Source organism: Hyaena hyaena, unplaced genomic scaffold (assembly GCF_003009895.1).
Source record: "Hyaena hyaena isolate Hyena2069 unplaced genomic scaffold, ASM300989v1 scaffold_364, whole genome shotgun sequence".
NCBI lineage: Eukaryota > Metazoa > Chordata > Mammalia > Carnivora > Hyaenidae > Hyaena > Hyaena hyaena.
Genome location: NW_024080996.1, coordinates 382,988 through 403,421, shown reverse-complemented (window position 1 = coordinate 403,421; position 20,434 = coordinate 382,988). Strand labels below are relative to the sequence as shown.

The 20,434-nt window shown below is 50.6% G+C and overlaps 1 protein-coding gene across 2 annotated transcripts in view; it reads left to right on the top strand.

Moving 5' to 3' along the window:
• The window catches only part of PKNOX2 (PBX/knotted 1 homeobox 2), a 316,850-nt gene that overhangs the window by 126,128 nt on the left and 170,288 nt on the right, over positions 1-20,434 (top strand). The gene's annotated exons all lie outside the window — the stretch shown is intronic.

The window sequence follows — 20,434 nt, the reverse complement described above, 5'->3', positions numbered from 1 at the left end:
CAGTGACAGCGCCACCTATGCTCGCCGGCTCATTTTGGCTCTCCCACTTGGCCAAAATCTACCCGCCTGCAGGACCCAGCCTAAGTCCAGCCTGCTCCAGGAACCCTTCTTTAGTCAGTCCAGCTAGAAGTGATTTCTCCCTCTCCTGAAGTTCTGCTGTGCTCACATGCCCACCTCCCCCTGGCCTGCATCTCTCTGCACACCCACCAGCGATGCTGTGAGCTCCTGGAGGGCAGCCAGGGATTCCGGTGTCTCTGTGTCCCCACTGCACCCTCAACCCGGTCTCTGCTCCAGCAAATGTCAGCCGGAAGGCTGGGTTGCCCGGGGCTATGCAGCTTCCCCACCCTGCTTCTGGGGCTACCAGAGGCTGGGCTGCTGCTGCGCCTTTGATAGTACATTGGCTTCCAACCAGTCCATGGAATTATAAATGATTAACTGTTATCAGCGCACATCTTCACCTCTGTGTAAAAATAGATTGACTGTAATGAGTTTTTGAATAAATCATAAGAATGGCCGCCATACGATCGTCTAACATCCTGCCGATGGCTGCCCGGTGAGTGAGCAGGGCGCCGGCCCTCCCGCCTAATGGCCTGCGATTCAGTGCTGGTCGCCTCTGTGATTGACGGGCTGCGGCTCCCAGGGCACCTCCTCCACAGCCCAGGCTCTGGAGTGGTCGGATCCCGGCCCCCTGGGGGTAGGGGGTTGGAGGGAAGGGTGCCTCCCTCCATCCTGTTCCGGGAAAGCCTACCTAGGAGACGCACTGGGGGTCTAGGGGAGCCAGGGTAGATAGAGCTTGGTGAGAATCTTGTCTCCTCGCTCCGGAGGTTAAAGGGGCCTCATAAGTCAAGCCAAGTAGGAGAGAAGCAAGCTGAGCGTGAACCTTAATGAGAGTGGAGAGCATGTAGGAAATAGGTGTGCACATTCCCTCCCTGTGTCTGAGGGCACCCCACACACATCCAGGGGAAGCCCCCTCACAGGGACACATGCTTGGACCTGCACTGAGGAACAAGGAAGAGCATGAGGAAGGAAGAGGAGACGGGATGGGCTCAGAGGGACTGGGGCCAGTTGAGGAGGGAATAGTCTGAAGTCTGAGTGAAGACCAGTGAAGGCTGGATTTGAGAGAGAAACGGCAGACATTCTGTTTCATTCCGGTGGTGTTCCAGTTACTACGGCTGTGTAACAAGCCACCCCAAAACTTAGTGTCTTAACAGTGTTTTTTATGTGCATATTCTGTGAGTCAGGAATTCAAAGAGAGCACATCAGGGACAGCCTGTCTCTGATCCGCCCGGTCTGGGATCTCAGCCGAGGCAGGTGAAAAGCTGGGTGCCGGAATTGTCTGAAGGCTCATTCACTTAGAATTTGGGGGGCTAATACTAGGGGTTGGCTGAGATGTTAGTGGGACCCGCCAGCCAGGCCCACGTGACTGCTCCAGGTGGCTTGGGCTCCTTCTCAGCATGGTGGCCAAACGCCAGGAAGGGAACACCCTGAAAGAGAACAAGAGCCAGGTGGGCGCTGCCTTACTTCCACCATGTTCTCTTGATTGGGGCAGTTACAAAGGCCTACCTCAGTTCAAAGAAGGGAACACAGACATCCCTGCCATCATGACTCAAAGGATGAGTGTCAGCAGCACGTGAAAAGAGGAGATAGAGATGGGTGTATGTTGTTGCAGCCATCTTTGGAGAGTACAATCTACCACGACTGGTATTTGGCAAGTCTGACATAGTACAGCCCCATAATTTCCAAAGACAGGCTGAAGAAACCCCTATCTTTGGTCATCAAACTGTCCCTTATGTCACAGAATGTCTGGGTTTAAAGCCCCTCCCCCTGAGAGGCCAGGCTAGGCTTCCTTCCAAAGCGGGACTCCCCAAGGACCCGCTGGTGTTCGGAGTTCCTGCAGTTGGTGGAAGCTTCCATGTTGGTGTCCATTTCCGCCAAAGTCATCCAGTTTGCAACTCACAGCTTGAGGTGCTAGGTCTGGTGAGTCACACAGACCTGTGACCAAGGATCCCTCAAGCCTAGACCCTCCATTCCCATCCAAGGGCCCCTACACCCCCAACTCAATGGTCTTCCAAGCTGGGGGAGGTTTCAGCCAAAGATCAGAACCTAAGAGGCTACTGGGGCTCTGTGGGGGACTGGGGAGATCTGGGCAGCCTTTCCTATCTGACCCCCACACCCTCTCTCTTTCCTGCCCTTCTGCCATACACTATAACCTGTGCCATTTAGGGACCACGCTTCTTTATCTTTGTCATTTTACCGTCGCAGATGTGGGTGAATTTTGGAAGAGAATCTGAGTGCCTGGATACCTTGCTGTGACTTAAGAGGATAGAAACAACACTCAGACAACAAAAGAGTGGAAACAGAACTGATTCATTTCCCTCAAAGGGCTGAGGTCTGAAAATGGCTAACGCCGAAAGGGAGGGAGTAGGGAAGTGAGGGGTCAGGGGGCTTGGTTTTGATAAAGAGGTGCTGGAGCTGGGAAACGGAGGTCAGGAAACCAAAGTTCTATTTGGACCAATGAAGGAACAGGTAAAAACGTAAAGATCATGTGTATTTTCAAGGCTCCAACTTGGGGGTGGTGGTGGTGGAATTGGATCTGAAGCCCCAAAATCAGTTTGGATCCTGACTTAGCACCTTTGTGATCCAGGTGAATCTGCTTGGGCTTCAGAGTCCTCATGTCCAGAATGGAGATGGGATTGTATACCCCTCCCAGGTCTGCTGTGGGGACTGGAGGGAAGCCAGCATGCGAAAGCACTAAAACCATTCTTGGCACACAATAGCTACTCAAAAAACGGGTCAGTCACTCATCCACCCAGTAAATAAATAAAAAGTGGAGTTGGAAAGATTGTTCTCCATTGCTCCTGACAGGAATGGTCAAGAATCTTTCCTTTAACTGTATCTTCCATAAAAGTTCACTCATAAACTATTGATATTTTAATAATACACATTAGCATCTTGCCCTTTGACAAATGAATATTGAATGAGCAATAAAGAGGCAAAAGAGTAACCAGGTTTGGGGCTGGCTGCGGGGAAGCTGGGATCTTACGTAGTTGTCAGAGGGAATGCCTCTTTCCAGGCACCTTGTGACTCCCCTCCCTCCCCCGTGACCTCTAGGAAACAGCTTTTTAAAGAGCATCCAGATTCCAGCCCAGCCTGGTGTGAGCAGGATTTCTCCTACCGTTGGCTGGAGTGGGCTTGGGAGAAGAGAGGAAAAGTCATTAAAGAGCTGCTAAATGTGTGGATGTTTTGCCCATGTGAGAAACACCTTAGATCTCCCTGTTACGTCTGCTGAAGGTGCAGACTTCTTCCTGCTACGCACCCTCCTGCTCCACAAATTCAAAGTCTAGAGACAGTGTGCCCATCCCAAATCAGGTGATGAGCTTAAGAAATGTAGCGGGGACACAGGGGTGCCAGAGCACCTGGCGTGGGGATCCCAAACAGACCGAGTTCAGCCACTTGCCGCTGACAAAATCCAAAGGCAGGGAGAGGAGCAGTGGTGAGATAAGAAAGGAATCTATTTCAGCGTGGCCAACACCAGGAAGGCAGTGGCCCAGTATCTCAAAGACCGGCTCCAAAGTGCTGAACATACGTAAGGAAAATGTGGAACAAAGGTCAGTGGGTACCCGCGCAGGTGGGTGGTAAAGGTCAGATCCATCACTGTCTTGGGGTCACTCACAGGGGTCTTGCTGGTGTCAGGACAGTTGTTCTTGCTCAAGGGGCGAGTTTCGGTTCCCATCATGGGATGCTTTGCACACAGGGTCGTTTGAGTTAAGAGATAAGCTGGAAAGAACGGAATCAGGAAGTACACAGACTGAGGCCGAAATGGAGGGAGCCGAAGTCTCTTTCAGAAATAACTTAGACAAGTCCTACCTGCCTCTCACCCTTTCTCCTCCAAATCTTGATTGGGGCAGTTTCAAAGGCCAACGGTCGGTCAGGGTGTGTGTTAAGGTTTATAAGACAAGAATTCCCTCCCCTTGCAGCTCCTGTGCCCAGCCCCACTGCCACAGCCTCTGGTATCTCGTGGCCTCCATCTGGGCAGGGAGTCCTTGAGTGTGCACAGAACAGTGACAGGGGCTCTTCGTTGGTCCGGCTTAATTGGTGTGATTTAATGGCGTTTCTGGTGGATTCAGATTTATATGGCTTTCTGAGCTGCAAATCTGCTTTCTAAATGTAGAATTTTTGTGGAGTGGTAAAAAATAATGGCTGTTCTGTGATTCCTGCCTCTCCCGAGCTAGGAGATTGCAATTTACATTATGCAAATAGACATTATGCAATCAAGGCACTTTAGCAGGAATCTGGCGGCAGAGCGGCCCGCTGATGAGATGCCGAGGTCTGCAGCCCCGACTGGAGGGGGCTCTGCAAGAGCCAAGATGAAGTGGGGAGCGGGTGGGGCGGCGGGGAGGAAGCAGAGTCTGTTCCGATGGCCCAAGGAGCCAAAGTGGGGCCTGCCCAGAGATGAATGCATCCGGGGAGCTGCCAAAGCGACTCTCTCAATTAATGGCTTTGTTTAATCATACCCCCTGTCCAGAGGAGTATTGTCTTACGGATAATTTCGTTTGCCTAACGAGATTTTGCTAATTAAATCTCCTTTCAGTTGGTGTGACTATGCCTGCAGGAGAGGGGGCTATTTGGAGTCTTCTCCATAAACCTTTCTGGAGAGGAGCTGAGAAGGAGGGGAGGGAAGAGAGGGAGGGGAAGGAAGCGGAAGAAGGGGAGGGAGAAACTTGCCTGCTGTGAGCAGGACTGGAGAAGCTTTGAGGGTTCAGGAGCTACAGGTGGCTGCCACCACCCAGCCGGCCTTTCTGTCCTGTTCACTAGAAATGCAGACTCATCGATCTTGGTTCAACTTAAGGGATTTCCCTCTTTTCTTCTTCCTCTCTGGTTGCTGTCACCTCCACTTTCTCCCTTCTCAAGTTCTTCCCAAATCTCCAGGAGATTCTGAAGGATTTCCAAGCACTGCTCCCAGCAGCGCTGGGCCAGCCGTGGTGGTGATGGTGGCGGTGGTGGAGAGATGGTGGCCATGTGGGAACCCTCCCCTTGCTTTTGCTGTTAGCCAGCCAGTCTGGCTCTTCAGAGAGGAGAAAATGCTCCCCAGTTGGCCATTTCTCCAGGGATAATTGCATGAATCAAAGAGGAGACCACCTCGTCAAATTCATTTATCATCAGCGTCAGCCAAGGATATATATATATATATTCCTATATATGGAGCCTAGTGCTGTGGCCAAATAGTGAGAACCTAATTAATGCTGTTTTATCGGACCAGTCATGCCCGTGCCCCGCAATCTCCAGAGGTGCCTTGCTGACTATAGCCTACTTGGTCTGATTTACTGTGGCCTTCACAGCTCAGCCCTGTCTGCTTTTCCAGTTTCATCTCCTATCCCCCATGCTGTTCCTTCCTCCCTGTTACTTTTAGATACTCAGACACATGGGCACATTCCTACTCCTGATATCCCAAATTTACCTAGTTGCTCAGTTCCCCCCAGATACTCTGTATAACTTCACACCTCAGTGCCTTTGCATTGCCATTTCCTGTCTCTGGAATCTCCTTGACCTGGTAACCCCTGTTCCTCTTGCAATACCCAGCTCACATATCTCGTCTATGACTACCTCTTTACGGATCCTCCCCAGCTTTTGCGAAACAGCACTGCACTCCTTTTCCTCTGTGTCATTACAGGACCTTAGATATAGTTACTTGTCTGTCTATCGAAGTTAAAGACTGAATCTTATTTTTCTACTCCCAGGGCCTAGAATAAGGTCTGACCATAACAAGCACCCTATGAGGTTGGTTGAATGAAAAAAGGAATGAATGCACCTATGAGAAGAGGGTGGGGTGATGGAGAGGTATTCCCTTAAGTCCCTGAAGCCCCAGGATGGACGATGGTGGTGGGAAGTCAGGAAACTGATTTCTGTTGAGACTCTGCAGAGTTGCCTGTCCATTACCTTTACTTGCTGAGTGGGAAGGCACTACCTCTGTGGGCTAGCTCATACACGACATGTGTCAGCACCTGCTGTCACACATTCTCACATAGATCCTGTGAGGTGGGGATCGGTTTTGCTGAGAGAACTGAGGCTCATTTATCCACATCAGGACACAAAGCAGTGTTTAGCTGTCATTGAGCCCACTGGCAGGGCCCCAACAGGATCTACCGCTAGGCAGGTGAAAGCTCCTATGCTTTCCAGTGTCCCTCCCCATCCTGTCCAACCGTCCGTCCATCCATCCATCTATCCATCCATCCACCTATCCATCCATCCATCCGCCTATCCATCCATCCATCCACCTATCCATCCATCCATCCATCCATCCATCCATCCATCCATCCATCCATCTATCCATCCATCCACCCCAGAAGTGTATCACACCCTTGCTGCCCATGACACCAGGGCTCACACAGCACTGGAACACTTGTGTGTCTGTGTGTGCATGCTAGAGGGTGGGGAGAAACTCAGGCCCCACAGGGCAGCCTCTGGCTGCTGGATCTGGACTATTGCCCAACTCGCGATGGGGATGTCAGGTGTGGAGGAGTCAGCATTCCGTGCTGGGGAGCATGGAGACAGCCCAGGAGAAATGGCTCCTATCCTCATGTGTGATAAGGGAATGTGCATGTTACATGCATGTGTGTGCAGGCTGAAGGGTGTGTGCATATGAGTGAGGGAGGCAGTGTTTGTAGAGAATGGTTTTGAGTTTTTCTTGGTTCCTGAGTTTCAGTGCTTTGCTGTTTGCCCTGGTGTTTTCTTATTGGTCCAGATATATCTGTCAGCGTGCTTCTCTGCAGCTAGGCTTTTATCCATCTTAATATGCTCATCATGCCCTGGATGCTCTGGGTCTAAAGTATTTCTTGGTACATAATAGGTGTTCAACCAGTGCTCCAGGATGCGCTGAATGATTGAATGACTGAATGATTGAATGAGGGCACAAGCATGCACTTTGGTGTTAGTTAGACCTGACTTTAAGCCCTAGTACTGTTATTTATGTTACTGAGACCTTGGGATCAATCTTCTCATCCAGAAAGCGAGAATACCGAAACTACCTATTCTATCTTTCTCGAAGGGCTGTTGGTAGAGGATCATAAGAGGTCTGTGAAAGTGGTTTATAAACTATGGAGTACTATGCAAGTATAAGAGGTTATTATTATAATGGTTATTACACTTGAAGTGATCATTGTGTCTGAAAATTAGGGATTCTGTTTTCAGGAATATAAAATCAAATCCTGGCCTGATTTGAACTTTGAGATTTACAGAGCAATCTTTATCGGAACTGATTCCAGGTTTGCCTGACTGTGGGGACTCTCAAGGGGCCACCTGGTAGGCAGGGGCTGGTGAAAATGGTCCATCTTCACTTTGTGCCACCCATCTCCCAAGTGGACCCACGTCGAGGTCTCTCCTGAGTCTCTGAATTTGCCTGGCCTTCTATGCCTCATTATCTTTGCAAATGCTGTTCCCTCTGCCAGGAATGCTTGTCCCCTTTTCTCCACTCTCTTCAGACCCTCTCATGCCGCCAAGTTGCCACACTGTGCCTGGGCTCCCAGGTTACCAAGTCGGCCTCCCTGAAGGCATTTACCACAGTGTCCCTGGGACTGTTAACGTCTGCCTCCCAGGCCTCGGCACACACTTCTGGGCAGAGGAGGGTTTCTTCCCTGCAGCCCCAGAGCTAAGGGGTTGGATGGCTGAACGGTAAAAAGTGAAGGAGAGGGTTGGGGTTGGTTGATGCACAGGATTTGAGCCTTTTTTAAAAAAAATTTTAGGGGCGCCTGGGTGGCTTAGTCGGTTAAGCGTCCGACTTTCGCTTGGGTCATGATCTCGCGGTTTGTGGGTTCGAGCCCCGCGTTGGGCTCTGTGCTGACTGCCAGCTCAGAGCCTGGAGCCTGTTTCAGTCTGTGACTCCCTCTCTCTCTGACCCTCCCCTGCTCACGCTGTCTCTCTCTCTCTCCTAGAAATAAATAAAAAAAAATATATATTAAAAAAAAAAATTTTTAGAGAGGGAGAGAGTGCAAGCAGAGCGGGGTGGACAGGCAGAGGAGAGAGAGAGACAGGAGAATTTTATGCAGGCTTCATGTTCAGTGTGGAGCCCGACACAGGGCTCGATTCCACGACCCTGGGATCATGACCTCAGCCAAAGTCAAGAGTCAGACACTTAACAGACTGAGCCACCCAGGCACCCCGGGCTTTTGAAGTCCTGAGTCTGTAGAGGAAAGCAAGGAAGAAGCATCAGAGAAATTAGCACTGCCTTGCAAATAACCCCCCAAATTTTGGAGAGATATTTTCCACCTACTTTCATGCCCTCAATGTCAAACAGGCTGATCTTCCATGGGGTTGCTGGGCCTGGGGAGCTCAGTCCTGTCCAGGTGGCTGCCTGGCCATCAGCCAGGTGGGCGGTGAGGCCTCCAGGTTGGAGCTGAGTCCTCGGGCCAGACAGAGAGGCACCTGCCTGTTGCTGACCCCTACAGGTGAGCAGTTACCCACATGGGAAGGCAGGTGCTGCCTACCTCCTTCCTCAACCCTTCCAGATTCTTTCTCTTGGTGGAGTCAGCCCCAGCTGGTGGAAAATCTGTTGGAAGCCCTCCTAGGAACTGGCTCCCTTGCCTCTCTCCCTGTGTTTGGAGGCTGCTCGCCTCCACCCTGCTCTGGGCCTCGCCCCCGCACTCTCCCACTCCCAGCCGCTCTCCTGGAGCCCCAGGCAGCCACAGCCAAGTGCCAGGGGGCTGGGAGCTTTTTCATTACCGAATGCACTGAACCTATTTGTGAGTGTTTTGCAAAGTGTTTAATCCAAGGTGTTCCCTCAATTAAATTAGTGCAAACATCTGTGTCCCACATCCACCCCCCATTTGCATTCTGTGCCATTTATTACAGCGGGAAATTGGAATGCACCTTAGGAATACTTAGGACCGAATTAGGCTAGGTTGGGGTGGGTGTCTGGGGGTGGGTGTCTGAGGGTGCCTGGGAGGTTGGTCCGCAAGGTGGATCCTTCTTCAGGCTGGGGCTTGCGGTCTTAGGAGCCACTTCCTGGCGCGGGAGACCACACGGAGGGAAGCATCAAGGGGCTCAAGACCACCGGTCTTGTGGGGGAGGTTGAGTGAGTTTAATTAATGCTCCCAATCCCCACCTGGGCTCAAGTACCTGTGGAGGCAGGAGGAGTTCACTGCTATTGTTTTATAACTTTAAACCCAATAAAAAAAAAAAGTGTATCACATTCAAGTGACCCACCTGGGTCTCTCCCTGGGGGAGCCTTTTCCTGCTGGAAGGGTTTTGTTTTTTTGTTTTTTTGTTTTTTTGTTTTTTGTTTTTTATCATGAAACTGCTCAGCCTTGGTGACTGGCTGAGTGTGGGTGGTAGCTCTCTTCTCCATACCATGTGATTCCCACGACTGTCAAGTACTTTGGGAGTCCTACTGTTGTACTAATGTCGGGGGCATTGAAGAATAGTTTCCGCTGTGTGACAGGCGCTGCATCAGTGCTTCTCACGCATTATCTGTTGTAACCCTCTGAGACAAGTCCTCTGATAACAGAACAAATCAGGGAGCTGGGCATGATCCTAGAGGTTATGCAACACACGGCTGTCCCACAGCTAGAAAGGGGAGCAGTGAACTCTGAAGACAGTGTTTCCGCTGTACTCGGACATCTCTCTCAGACGAAGCAGCTGGGATTGGCTTTGAATCAGGGACCTTGTCACCTTCTCAAATCTGGCGGCCAGCATGCCCTGGCCAGGCTATACAGAGCGCTGGTTGTTCCCCGCCTACCCCAGGTTTCTAGCCCTCCATTATGGGATGGCATCGCCTATGGTGGGTTGCCCAGCCTGGTGGTGACTCACCTGAGTGAAGAGGCTCCCGGCTTTTGTAAGGGTGGGGCAGGGAGCAAAAGGAGAAACCTGGGTTTAAGGAAGAGGCTATGGGATGCTCAGGGACCTTAGAAATCAGGAAGTTCATTAGTCACTGAATGGGGAAACTGAGGCTCAAAAGGAGCTGACAACTTGCCTCAGGCCACTGAGGGTTTGGCTGTAGAGGCTGGAATGAAACCTTGGGCTCCCAGCCTGGGAGGGGAACTGTCAGGGCCTGGAGAGGTCCTTGGGATTTTGTAGGGCAGGGGCCGGCTTTCTGGATGTGCAAAATATAAATCAGGCTAGAACAAGGACCATGGTGAGAAGGAGATGAGAGGCTGCTGTGGCTGTGGCTACTAAAGGTCCTTCCAAACTGCCCTTAAAAGAGAACCTTCCAGGTCCTAGAGGGTGGCTGGCCATCTACAGCCTGGGCCCTGGGGCAGTTTCTCACCAACTTGTAGGGTTTCACCTGGGGACATCCAGGGGCCAGCAGGACCCAGGGCTGAAGACCACCAGCTGGTGTCCATCTCTGTCTTCCCCACTCTGTGGTCTGGGAAGCACCTGGAAGAATAGTGTCCAACTGATTTGAGCCTCCATTTCCTCCGCCAACCATGTCTTACTCAGTTTCCCCATCTGTCAGAGAGTAATAAAAACCCCATCTTACAGGATCATTGGGAAAATTACAGGAAATCATAGGCATGCTCGACCCTGCTTCGGAACTTAGAACATGATTGCTAGTTTTCCTTTCTTTTCCGTGGCTTCTGTCTCCTTTCCCCTCTGAGACCCTGTGCCTGCTCCTGGATGTGGAGGGGTTGGGGTGGGGGGCTCTGTCAGGATGATGACAGGCAGCCCCTGTCCCAGCCCTTCCTCCTCCCTTTTTACTTCCCTCCCTCGCTCATCAAAAGACTTTAATAAATGCATCTCAGCATGTGGTCCTGCCTGGGGCTTTATAAGAATGAATTGCTTATCTCAGCCCTTACTTCCTAGAGATGACAATTTACCATCTACATACATTTATTAAGCACCAAGTGTGTATGGCGCCCAGCTCTAGGCACAGCAGGGTCAGCCCAAGAGTGACTCCCAGGGCTTCTCGGCGCCTCCCAGGGCCCCAGCAGTTCCTGCTTTCATTGGATTGGCTGGATCCTGTGACCATCTGCCTCTACCTGCAGGATTCAGAGTTTCTGTGCTCTCTTGTGCTTCTCGGCTTCTACACACGAGATTGTCTTTGCCTAGAATGCTGTCTCCCTTACTTACCTGGTTAGAGTGCCATTTCTTGGTGATAAGTATGTCTGTGACCACATCCCAGCTAGGGCTTATCATTCTTAAGCTCCTGGTGCACCCTGGGCACTTTTCTGTGACTATTTAATCGCACTATGCTTTAGTTACAGAGATGCCTTTCCTTTACAGAGATGCCTCGCTCTCCAGGGGCAAAGTGTGGCATCCCAGGACTAGCATGGGCCTCGGTCAAGCATGCCTATGATTTCTGCCTCGCCTGTAGGCAGCCTGTGCTCAGTTCATCCCCCACAGAAGAGACTGCCCATCGCTAGAGTGGCTTTCTCTCCCATTAGCCTTTGGCATTCAATAAATGCTTATTTCGTTGGATGAACCACTAGCATGTTTGAAGGGAGTCTGGCCCGGCAGCGGGCCTCACAATCTAGTTTCCAGGGTGTTTGGTCAGAGAGCAGGCCCCCGTCTCTTTTATTTGCAATTCTGGTAAGCTTTCTCTCTCCCACCTGCCCTCGGACTATGGGGTCCCCAGATGGAACTGAGGAATGGCAAGGAAGAGTGACCCCCTTAATTCATTGCCCCTGTGAGTTTGTCACAGACATTTCCTTTTCCTGAAAAGTCTGTCTTCTCTCTCTGCATGGCCAAACCCAGCCCATCTTCCCTGGTCCCGTGCCACTTCTCCCACAAGTCTTAGATCCCCGGCCCGAATCTCCTGACACTGACCAGTGTCTACTTCATCCCAGGTATTTCTGCATCTGTCCTTCTCCGCGGACGTGGGTCAGTACAGGGTTCACAGCTGATGCTCTGTAGCCCACATTCCACCTGGCGTGGGGCCTGGCACATTCCAAATTTATAATAAGTGCCAAATAAATGAACAAGCGGACTACTCCTGGTTTCTCTCAGCGGGAGGTGTCGGGGTTCTTCTCCCATCCTCTGCTTTGACTTTTCTGTCCCAGGGTTCCGACAGACCCGGAGGCATGTTTGTCATCAGTTACTGGAAACTGGAGGCTATGGCCAGCAAGAGGAAAGCAGGTGTTAAATTCTGCCTGGTTTACTGAGCAGACTGGAATTACTTCTTTAGGGCAGGCCTGCCGAGTCCCGGGACACTGATATTCCACACGTAAAGTCTCCAAAACCGAATAAGCAAGATAGCCATCGGAATAAGAATAAAATATTACAACTTTTTCTTATTGGTATTTTTTTTATCCCATCCTGTTTATATTTCCATCTTTGAATGTATTCCATAAGCATGTCATATATTGGTGAAGCAGTAGGTCTACTACACACACACACACACACACACACACACACTCACACACACACATTTTGATATATATCCATATTGAAGGTATATTAAAAATTTTTACTAATAGGGACACCTGAGTGACTCAGTCGGTTAAGCGTCCCGACTTCAGCTCAGGTCATGATTTCATGGTTCATGGATTTGAGCCCCATGTCAAGCCCTGTGCTGACAGCTCAGAGCCTGCTTCGGATTCCACTGCTCACTCTCTCTCTCTCTCTCTCTCTCTCTCTCTCTCCCCATCTCCCCCCTCAAAAATAAATAAATAAACATTCAAAAAAACTTTTTTACCCATAAACCTGGAACCTCATTCGGGGACTATGACTTGTGCCACTGTCCCACTGACTAGGAGGTGAGACTAATGCATATTTGCTAGTGTCCCTGAACAAATGTCCCACCCCCTAGTGTGGACTCACATTTGCAACTTGAATCTCACTAGATGGCAAATCCCTTAGGGAAAGTGACTTGAGGACCCTATTCCCCTATGGATGTCTAGGGCCTGACACATCACAGACATATTGCAGACTTTCAGTAAATTACATGTAGCGTGAAGTATATTTATTTGAATTGACTGAGACGACAGGAGAACCTTTCAAAGTTTTACATTCTGATTTCAATGTAATGCCCAGCTGTCTACTCCAGTCAGCACATTGAACATATTTACTAGAAACCCATGATGCTACAAGAACATAAGTATGTGCCTACTGTGTACAGCACAGATCCGAGGGCCCTGACTTCAAGTTACTTACGTTCCTTTTTTTCAGAAACAGCCAAACAAGAAGCGGTCATGTAAATCAGCACTCCCCTGTTCACTGGGGTTATTTTGAAACAAATCCTAGGCCTCATACCATTTCCTCTGCAAATGCCCCACACAGTACTCTCAGCCTTCTAGAGAGAAATGGAGCTATAAGCAAATACAGTTGTGTTTCAGGAGCTGTGCCAGACCCAACGGCCAAGGCCAGGGCCCGGTGAGCAGGATGTGGCCATTGCCCCCTGGGGCCAAGCAGAGTGGGGTCAGGAATGATTTTTATATAAAGGATGCTTAGCCTGACTCTCTTAGCTCGATGTCTAGGCTCCTGCGTTGAAATTTCAGAACCGGAGAAGGGGCCTAGCGCATAAGGACCGAACCTGAGAAGAAGACACACCTATAGAGGGAGACAGCCTTCATGGAAGACAGGCAGGACCCTTCTGGATCTTATGGTTCACCTTCCCTGAGGTGCGATGAGAAAAGCGAGGCAGAACCAGAGATCGGCAGTGACTGAGTCACTCAGGTGGTGCTCCCCCTCCGCCTCCTCTCCACGCATAGAGGACCCCACCCCACCAGGCTGGGTCTGCCTTTCCCACAGACCCGGGTTTCTGTGGCGGGAGCAACACCCCGACGGCTCCGGGCCGCGGGCACCCCTCCGCCCTCCGGCAGCTTCCGGAGGGGCCAGTGGCCCGCGGCCCGGAATCATCCAGGGCTGCATGTGACTTCTTTCTTCCTGTACAAGTTGAGCACTTGCCACCCTGCTGTCTGTTTTTCCTTGCTAAGGTTCAGTTCTAATTATGTTGATTTTCTTCATCCCACCCCCTCCTGGAAGCTTATTAGGTTGAATATTTTTATTTATTATCATTTCGCCCAACTCCTGCCAGCATTTCCAATTACTCTCCCTGCTTCCTTGTAATTGTCTTTCTGTAATGGCTTTGAAACAATTGCGCTAAATGAGGTGTCTCCTGGAAGATGAGAGTCTCACTTCATTAAAGGCTAATGTATTCTCAGCTCCAGCTCTGTGGGGCTAGCTTGGAAGGAAGACATTTAAACAGCTTCTTTTATTTTATCGGGAGCAACTTTTCAGCGACGAAGATGTCTGTGGGGTATATGTGTATGTGTGTGCGTTGCCTGATTTTAATTTAAAGGAAGTTTATGAAACAGTGTAAGTCTCCTTATTGGTGAAACTGTTCTCAGAGAGCTGAGATTTACGCACTTGGGGTGCAGGACTCTGGAGCCGGATGGAAAGAGGCAGCTTATTTAGACGCCCTCCCTGCCTTTCTGCAAGGGCCCCTCCCTGCTTCACTCACTCCCCGCCTGCTGGGTCAGCCCGCACCCCTCCCCAGCCTCTTCATGCCTCCATTCTGTATCTCTGCCTCCCGAATTATGTGCTCAGCTTCCACGGTGGGGATGACCTCCTGTTATGTTATTTTTTTCAGCTTCTGTGTTCTAAGCATTCATTCATTCATTCATTTGTTCGGTCGTTTGTTGTTTATTCATTTATTTGTTCATTTCTTCTTCATCGAACAAGTGTTTATTGCCTGCCATATTCAGGGATTGTTTGGGATGGGAAGATACCCTTTTGGAACTTAGTGCACAGCGTGAGAATAGAGACCGATGACAGGTAAGCAGGTACTTGCAGTGTGCTGTGTTCAGTACTGTGCTCGGGCAAGGGCAGACCACTCTGAGAGCCCCGAGGAGGGCGCCTAATAAAATCTTGAAGGGTCAAGGAGGGTTCCTTGAGGGAGAGGGGTGTCTGGGCTGGTACCTGAAGGATGAGGAGCTAGCCAAGAATCAAGGGAGCAGCTGGAAGTTCTCAAAGCAGAGGGAGGGCTTGGCAGGGGTGGGGGGGAATCCATCTGACAGGAGCACTGTGTGGGACAGAGGCTGCCGTGAGAGGTGGGGCTAGAGACCAGGGGAGGCCTTGAGGGCCAGATTACCGAAGGATCTGTGGTACGCAGAGGAGTTTTTTAAGCAGGGGGTTGATTTAGCCAGATCTGTGTCTTGGAAAGACCACTCCTGCTTCAGTGTGTAGAACGGATTGGAGGAAGGCGGGGGGGGGGCGGGGGTGTGTGTGTGAAGCAAGGAGACCTTTCAGGAAGCTGTTGCAAGAGATGGTGATGCAACCCATGCAGGAAGTGGCAGTGGAGAAAGAGAATGCTGTATAAATTTGTGACGTGTTACAGGTGGAGAAAGGATAGGCTCTCAGTGCGGGCGGTGGTGAGGTCCCCTTTCCTGGCGTGGGCAGTTGGGTAAATGTGGGGGGAGGGGTCCTGGAAACAAGGACAAGATGCTGCACTTCATGACAAGTCTGTGCGGTCACCCGGGATGTGCGGCTGCCAGGCCCAAATCCCAGCAGCTCCATCACTGTCTCCAGTGACAGCCACGGACCCTCGCTCCTTCACTGGCAGGGCCCGTGGGTTGCATGTGGGGTCAACTCACTCCTTTAAGGGGACCTACACAGTTGCCTCTGTAGAGCCCTTTCACACACCTGTACGAACGAGGCTTTGAGCTAAGTGGGTCACCCGTTGGCTCTGACTTCTGTCCCAGGCCACAGAACCTTGACAAGGCCTTGAGTGTCGTCCAGGCAGCTCCCGTGATAAAAAGCTGCCTCTTCTAATGTGTTTTTCAGTTCATCATCAAGAAAGGGTAGGAAGGCCCTTCCTGGTATGTTTGGGTTGGAAGTGAAGAATTTAATCTTTCACCATGTGGAGAATCAAGTATATCCAGAAGTGTTTGTGTGCCTCTGAGACATTTTTTTTAGGTCCCTGGCAGCCTGCCAGCAGCAGTAGTGGTAATAGTAACAAAAGCAGTAATAACGATTCCTGCATTTATCAAGGACCCACTACGTCTGTCTGTCCGAGGCACCCAGTATCTCACGTACGCCCTGCAACAGCCCTATCAGGTAGATGTTATTGTTGGCTCTGTTCCAAAGAGGAGTGGCGGCCAAAAGAGGTGAGGTCGGCAGGCTACCAGGGCTCCCCAGCCTCTAGTTTCCCTTTCTGAGTCTGGGCAGAGCAGAGCCAGTCTGGGGGTGACCCAGTGCCAGGAGAAGTGGCTTGGTTCAGTCCTCCACATGCTGTCTTCCCTACTGCTTTTCACACCTCCTGTTATGTATTTACTCTTTTCAGTTTATATATCCCACCCCATTCCTTCATTCACCCATTCACTCATTCACTCCTATGTGTCCTTCAAAGCCCCATGCTAAGGTCACGGACTCCTGGGTGGGGCCAGCACCTCCATCTACCCTGCTTCCCGGAATACATACATTTCTCAGTTATAGCTGCCGATTTGTAGTTCTTTCTTTGCACGTCTGTCACCTCAGCTCTACTTTGGTTTTTCCCTAGGAAGGGATCTAGGCTTACTCCTATTTATATTCTTGGTACCCAGCATAGGGCCTGGCATGCAGTAGGTTTTCTCTGAATAAATAAATGCTACCAGGGATGCCAGAATGCTTAGGAGGGAGCCTGGGGCGAGAGTAAAGGAGATCCCCTGTCCCCTGTCCATTCCAGGAAGGGCAGGATGCCCAGAGATGCTCCAGATTGAGCTTGACTCCTCAGGACGACCCCTGGTAATAGGGGGCACCTGTCAGGAACAAAACTCTTGCTCTGCACTCTGGGAAAATGTGGGGCTCAAGGTAAGCACTCCTCCACAGTGTCTAGCTGGATGTTTATTCTGATGAGGTGCTTATGTAACACCAGGCTTCCTGGGGCTCCCGGGACTTGAAGAGAGCACACCCCAAGGAAGCAAACAAACGGAGGCAGCAACCACTTGTGCTATTAGGCAACTGAAGTGAAAAGGTGGACGCATCTGACATCTGCAAAAATGTAGCACCAGGGCGATTGCCAAGCAGCCTTTTACAAAAAATAACATGCGGCCTTACATATCCAGGTGCAAAAAGTTGCCAATAGTTTTCCATCTCCCCAAATCTCACTCTGATTATCTTTCCTCCAAGGCTGCAATGAGGTGCTAGGAGATTCTGCCCTTGGCAGGGAGGCAAGGGGCCACCTTTCTAGCAGCTCCCTCCTGGGCCAGAGGAGTCAGTGCTGTGGTCTGAGGGAAGTGAGGGCAGCAAGGGAAGAAAACAGAGGAAGCCAGGGGTCTTGGTCACTGCACAGCTGCGTGGCTTTGGATAAGTGGCTTACCCTTTCTGAGCCTCAGTTTCTGCATCTGTAAGGTGAGGAAAACCGTCAACTCTGCCCTGCCTAGCATGCAGGCTCATCTGAGTATCTGTACCCTGGATGGGATCATGATCACTTTATGATGCTACCTCTCATCTAAGTGGGGCAGCACAGAATCCTCTGACTGCTCTAGCCAGCCCTCTCTCCCTCCAGCTCCCGAGCGAGCGGGGTTGTGTGTTCCTGCATCCATTTCACTGAGGACACAGATCTAGGTGAATTCCAAGTCTAAGTTCCCCTGGGGCTTTTGGAAACAATAAACAAGGCCTCCTGAGTCCAAGGGAAATGAGAAACTGCACTGTGTGCTGCAGAACAGTGGACAATCTAGGATCCTAGAACCGTGCCGGACAGAACATTACTTTGTTCATTACATAGACATTTATTGAGGACCTACCACGTGCCAGGCATGGCGCTAGATCATGACGCCGTGACAGTGAATACACAGCCACAGACCCCGTCCTTTCAGGATTTACAGGTTAGCACATATTTCTAGATGAGTGCCGAGTCTTCTTCATTTTATAGATAGCTGAGAAAAGAAGGCCCAGAAGAGGAAGTAACTATCTCGAGGTCACACAGCCGGTCAGCAGACTCGGCAGTACCACATTATGAGGATGAAATGAGCAAATCTGTACTGAGGACTCAGAGCTGCGCCTGGTGCCTACCCCAGGAGTGCTCTATGTGTGTGCCCACTAAGCTCCCATTTCCCTTTGCCCCACAGCCCCTCATGGGCCAGGCTCTAGCCTCACTCATCCTTAAGGCCCTGCGTCTTAGATGAGACCAGGCCACCCCCGAGGTGACACTGAGAAAGGGAAGATGAGGATGACATGAGCCTAGGCACTTGCCATGTGCCCAGCACTTTGGCCACGTTGCTGAGCAGCATTAAAACTCTCCCTACCATGAAGGAACTGGTGTTTTAGTGGGGATGGGGGTTGGGCAATGAACCTGCATAAACCAGATATTTTCAGAATGAAATAGGTGTTACGGATGTCACGTTCAAGGTGGCAGGCTACAGATTAACCAGTTGGCTTGTTAGGGGGTGGTGAAGGTGGGGGTGGGAACTGGAGGGGGGCAGGTTTTGTTCACTTCTGGAAACTGCCCTGTCAGCGGCTGGATTTTGGTGAGTCTGCTCATCTCTAACGTGCCAGAGTCTTTAAAGCTCAACATCCCAAATAAATGTATCAATGCTGAGATTGCCTCTCCCTCCTAGTCCCCAACCCCCAGCATCCAGTCTAGGCCCCTCTGTTTTTTCTAGGTCCCCTTGTCAATATCAGTGTCCTGCCCCCATTACAACTTGGAATCCACCATCTGTGAAATGGGGGAACTTGACCTGCCCAAGATCTGATTTCCAGAATGACAGGAGTGAAATGCAGTCCTGAGGAGCCACAGAATATACATCATTCCAGGGCAGTGGCTACTGCTGGGGGGCCACAACAGCACCCCCATTTCCTGTGCAGGGAGAAACCACCTCTTCCTTCTCCCCAGGCCCCTCAGCAATCTGGGCACCAGTTTGCCTTGATTTTTATTTTATTTTATTTATTTTTATTTTGGTCTAGGGATTAAGGACTTCCTTTGGATCTCTGTGACCCTGCGTCCAGTCATCAAGGGAGGCCTTGAGAGGGTGGCCCCAAGACTGGCACCCTAGGACCTCATGACCAAGGGGCTGGGGCCTCCCAGGCCAACTCATGATTAGGGACTAATGGGACTCAGTCTTGCTGCACTTCAGGACTCAACTAAACAAAATCAGGAGCCTTCCTAAGGGGTTAGACAAGGCAAGAATCTGAGCAAACCTAGATATAGAGACTTCAGGGTCCATGGTTTTGATTTTTTACATTCCTGTGTATGCCTGCGACCACAAGAAATCATCTTGCCCATCCCTCCCCCCTCCCCCCATCTCTAGGCAAGACTGCACTTAACCAATCAACCAACAAACAGATGAAAATTAGGAATCACCATCCACGAAGAGTAGAGGGGAGCTCCAAAGAGGAAGGAAATGGATTAGTGGCTGGGGTGCCATGTTCTTGGGCAAGTTCAGGGTAGAGGAAGCCTAGACTTGGAGTCTTGGGGCTGAGCTTCAGGATGTGGGAGTCCACTGAATCCATCTCTTCAGATGTCCATCAGAAACATCCTTAGGGGCGCCTGTGTGGCTCAGTTGGTTAAGGGTCCAGCTTTGGCTCAGGTCATACTTGCAGTTCGTGAATTCAACCCCCACATCGGGCTCTGTGCTGACAACTCAAAGCCTGGAGCCTGCTTCAGATTCTGTGTCTTTCTCTTTCTCTGCTTCTCCTCTGCTCACACTTTGTCTCTCTCTGTCTTTCAAAAAAAATGAATAAACATTAGAAAAAAAATTTTAATAATAAAAAAAGAAACATCCTTAAAAGAGACATCTGACTCAGAATGAAGTGTCCTCCTTCCTCTGGGTCTCTTCCCCCACTGCCCTGAACCCTGGTTGGTCCCCATAGGGACAAACCCAGGAACAGCAAAGATACTCTCAGCCAGGTGGTACTCACTGTGTGTGTGTGTGTGTGTGTGTGTGTGTGTGTGTGTGTGTGTGTGTGTATTTGGGGGAATGGACAGGGGAGCAGGCCACATTCCATCCAGCAAGTACCCCGGTGCTCCCTAAGCCAGTCCTGGGGCTGACAGACCCCAGGCTCCCCAAGGGGCCTGTCCTGTCCACTTAGCTCTGAAGATTGTTGGTCCACTGAGCCTCCCCTGCAGGCATCCTGATCCTCGCGCTCAGTCCTCAGAGCTCCCTTTTTGTCCGCCAGTCCCCCTGACTCGGTAGCCCTGGAGAGATGCTCCTTTCCCAGGTGGTTGGCCACTTCCTGGTTTCTCAGCAGATCAACTCCGCCGCTCTTCTCTTCTCCGGCTCAGCTGCTGGAGTGGTTGCAAATTTCCTAGTAATGATCTTCCTTCAGGAGCAGGGGAGACAGAGGAGTTGTGCTGCCGCCGCTGCCAACATCAAAGCTTTCCATGTGGCTTTGGTAGAATGTTAAGAATTGCGAGATAATTAAGTTGCATTTCTGTGCATTGTTTACTGTTGCTCTCAACCAATCACTATTCCATAGGGGCTAATCTGTGTAAGGTTTTTTTTTTTTTCCCTTTCCAGTGCCTGTTTGTACCACATTCTTCATTATGCTTCAGTTACAATTTTAATTTTACTATTATTAAATCTTC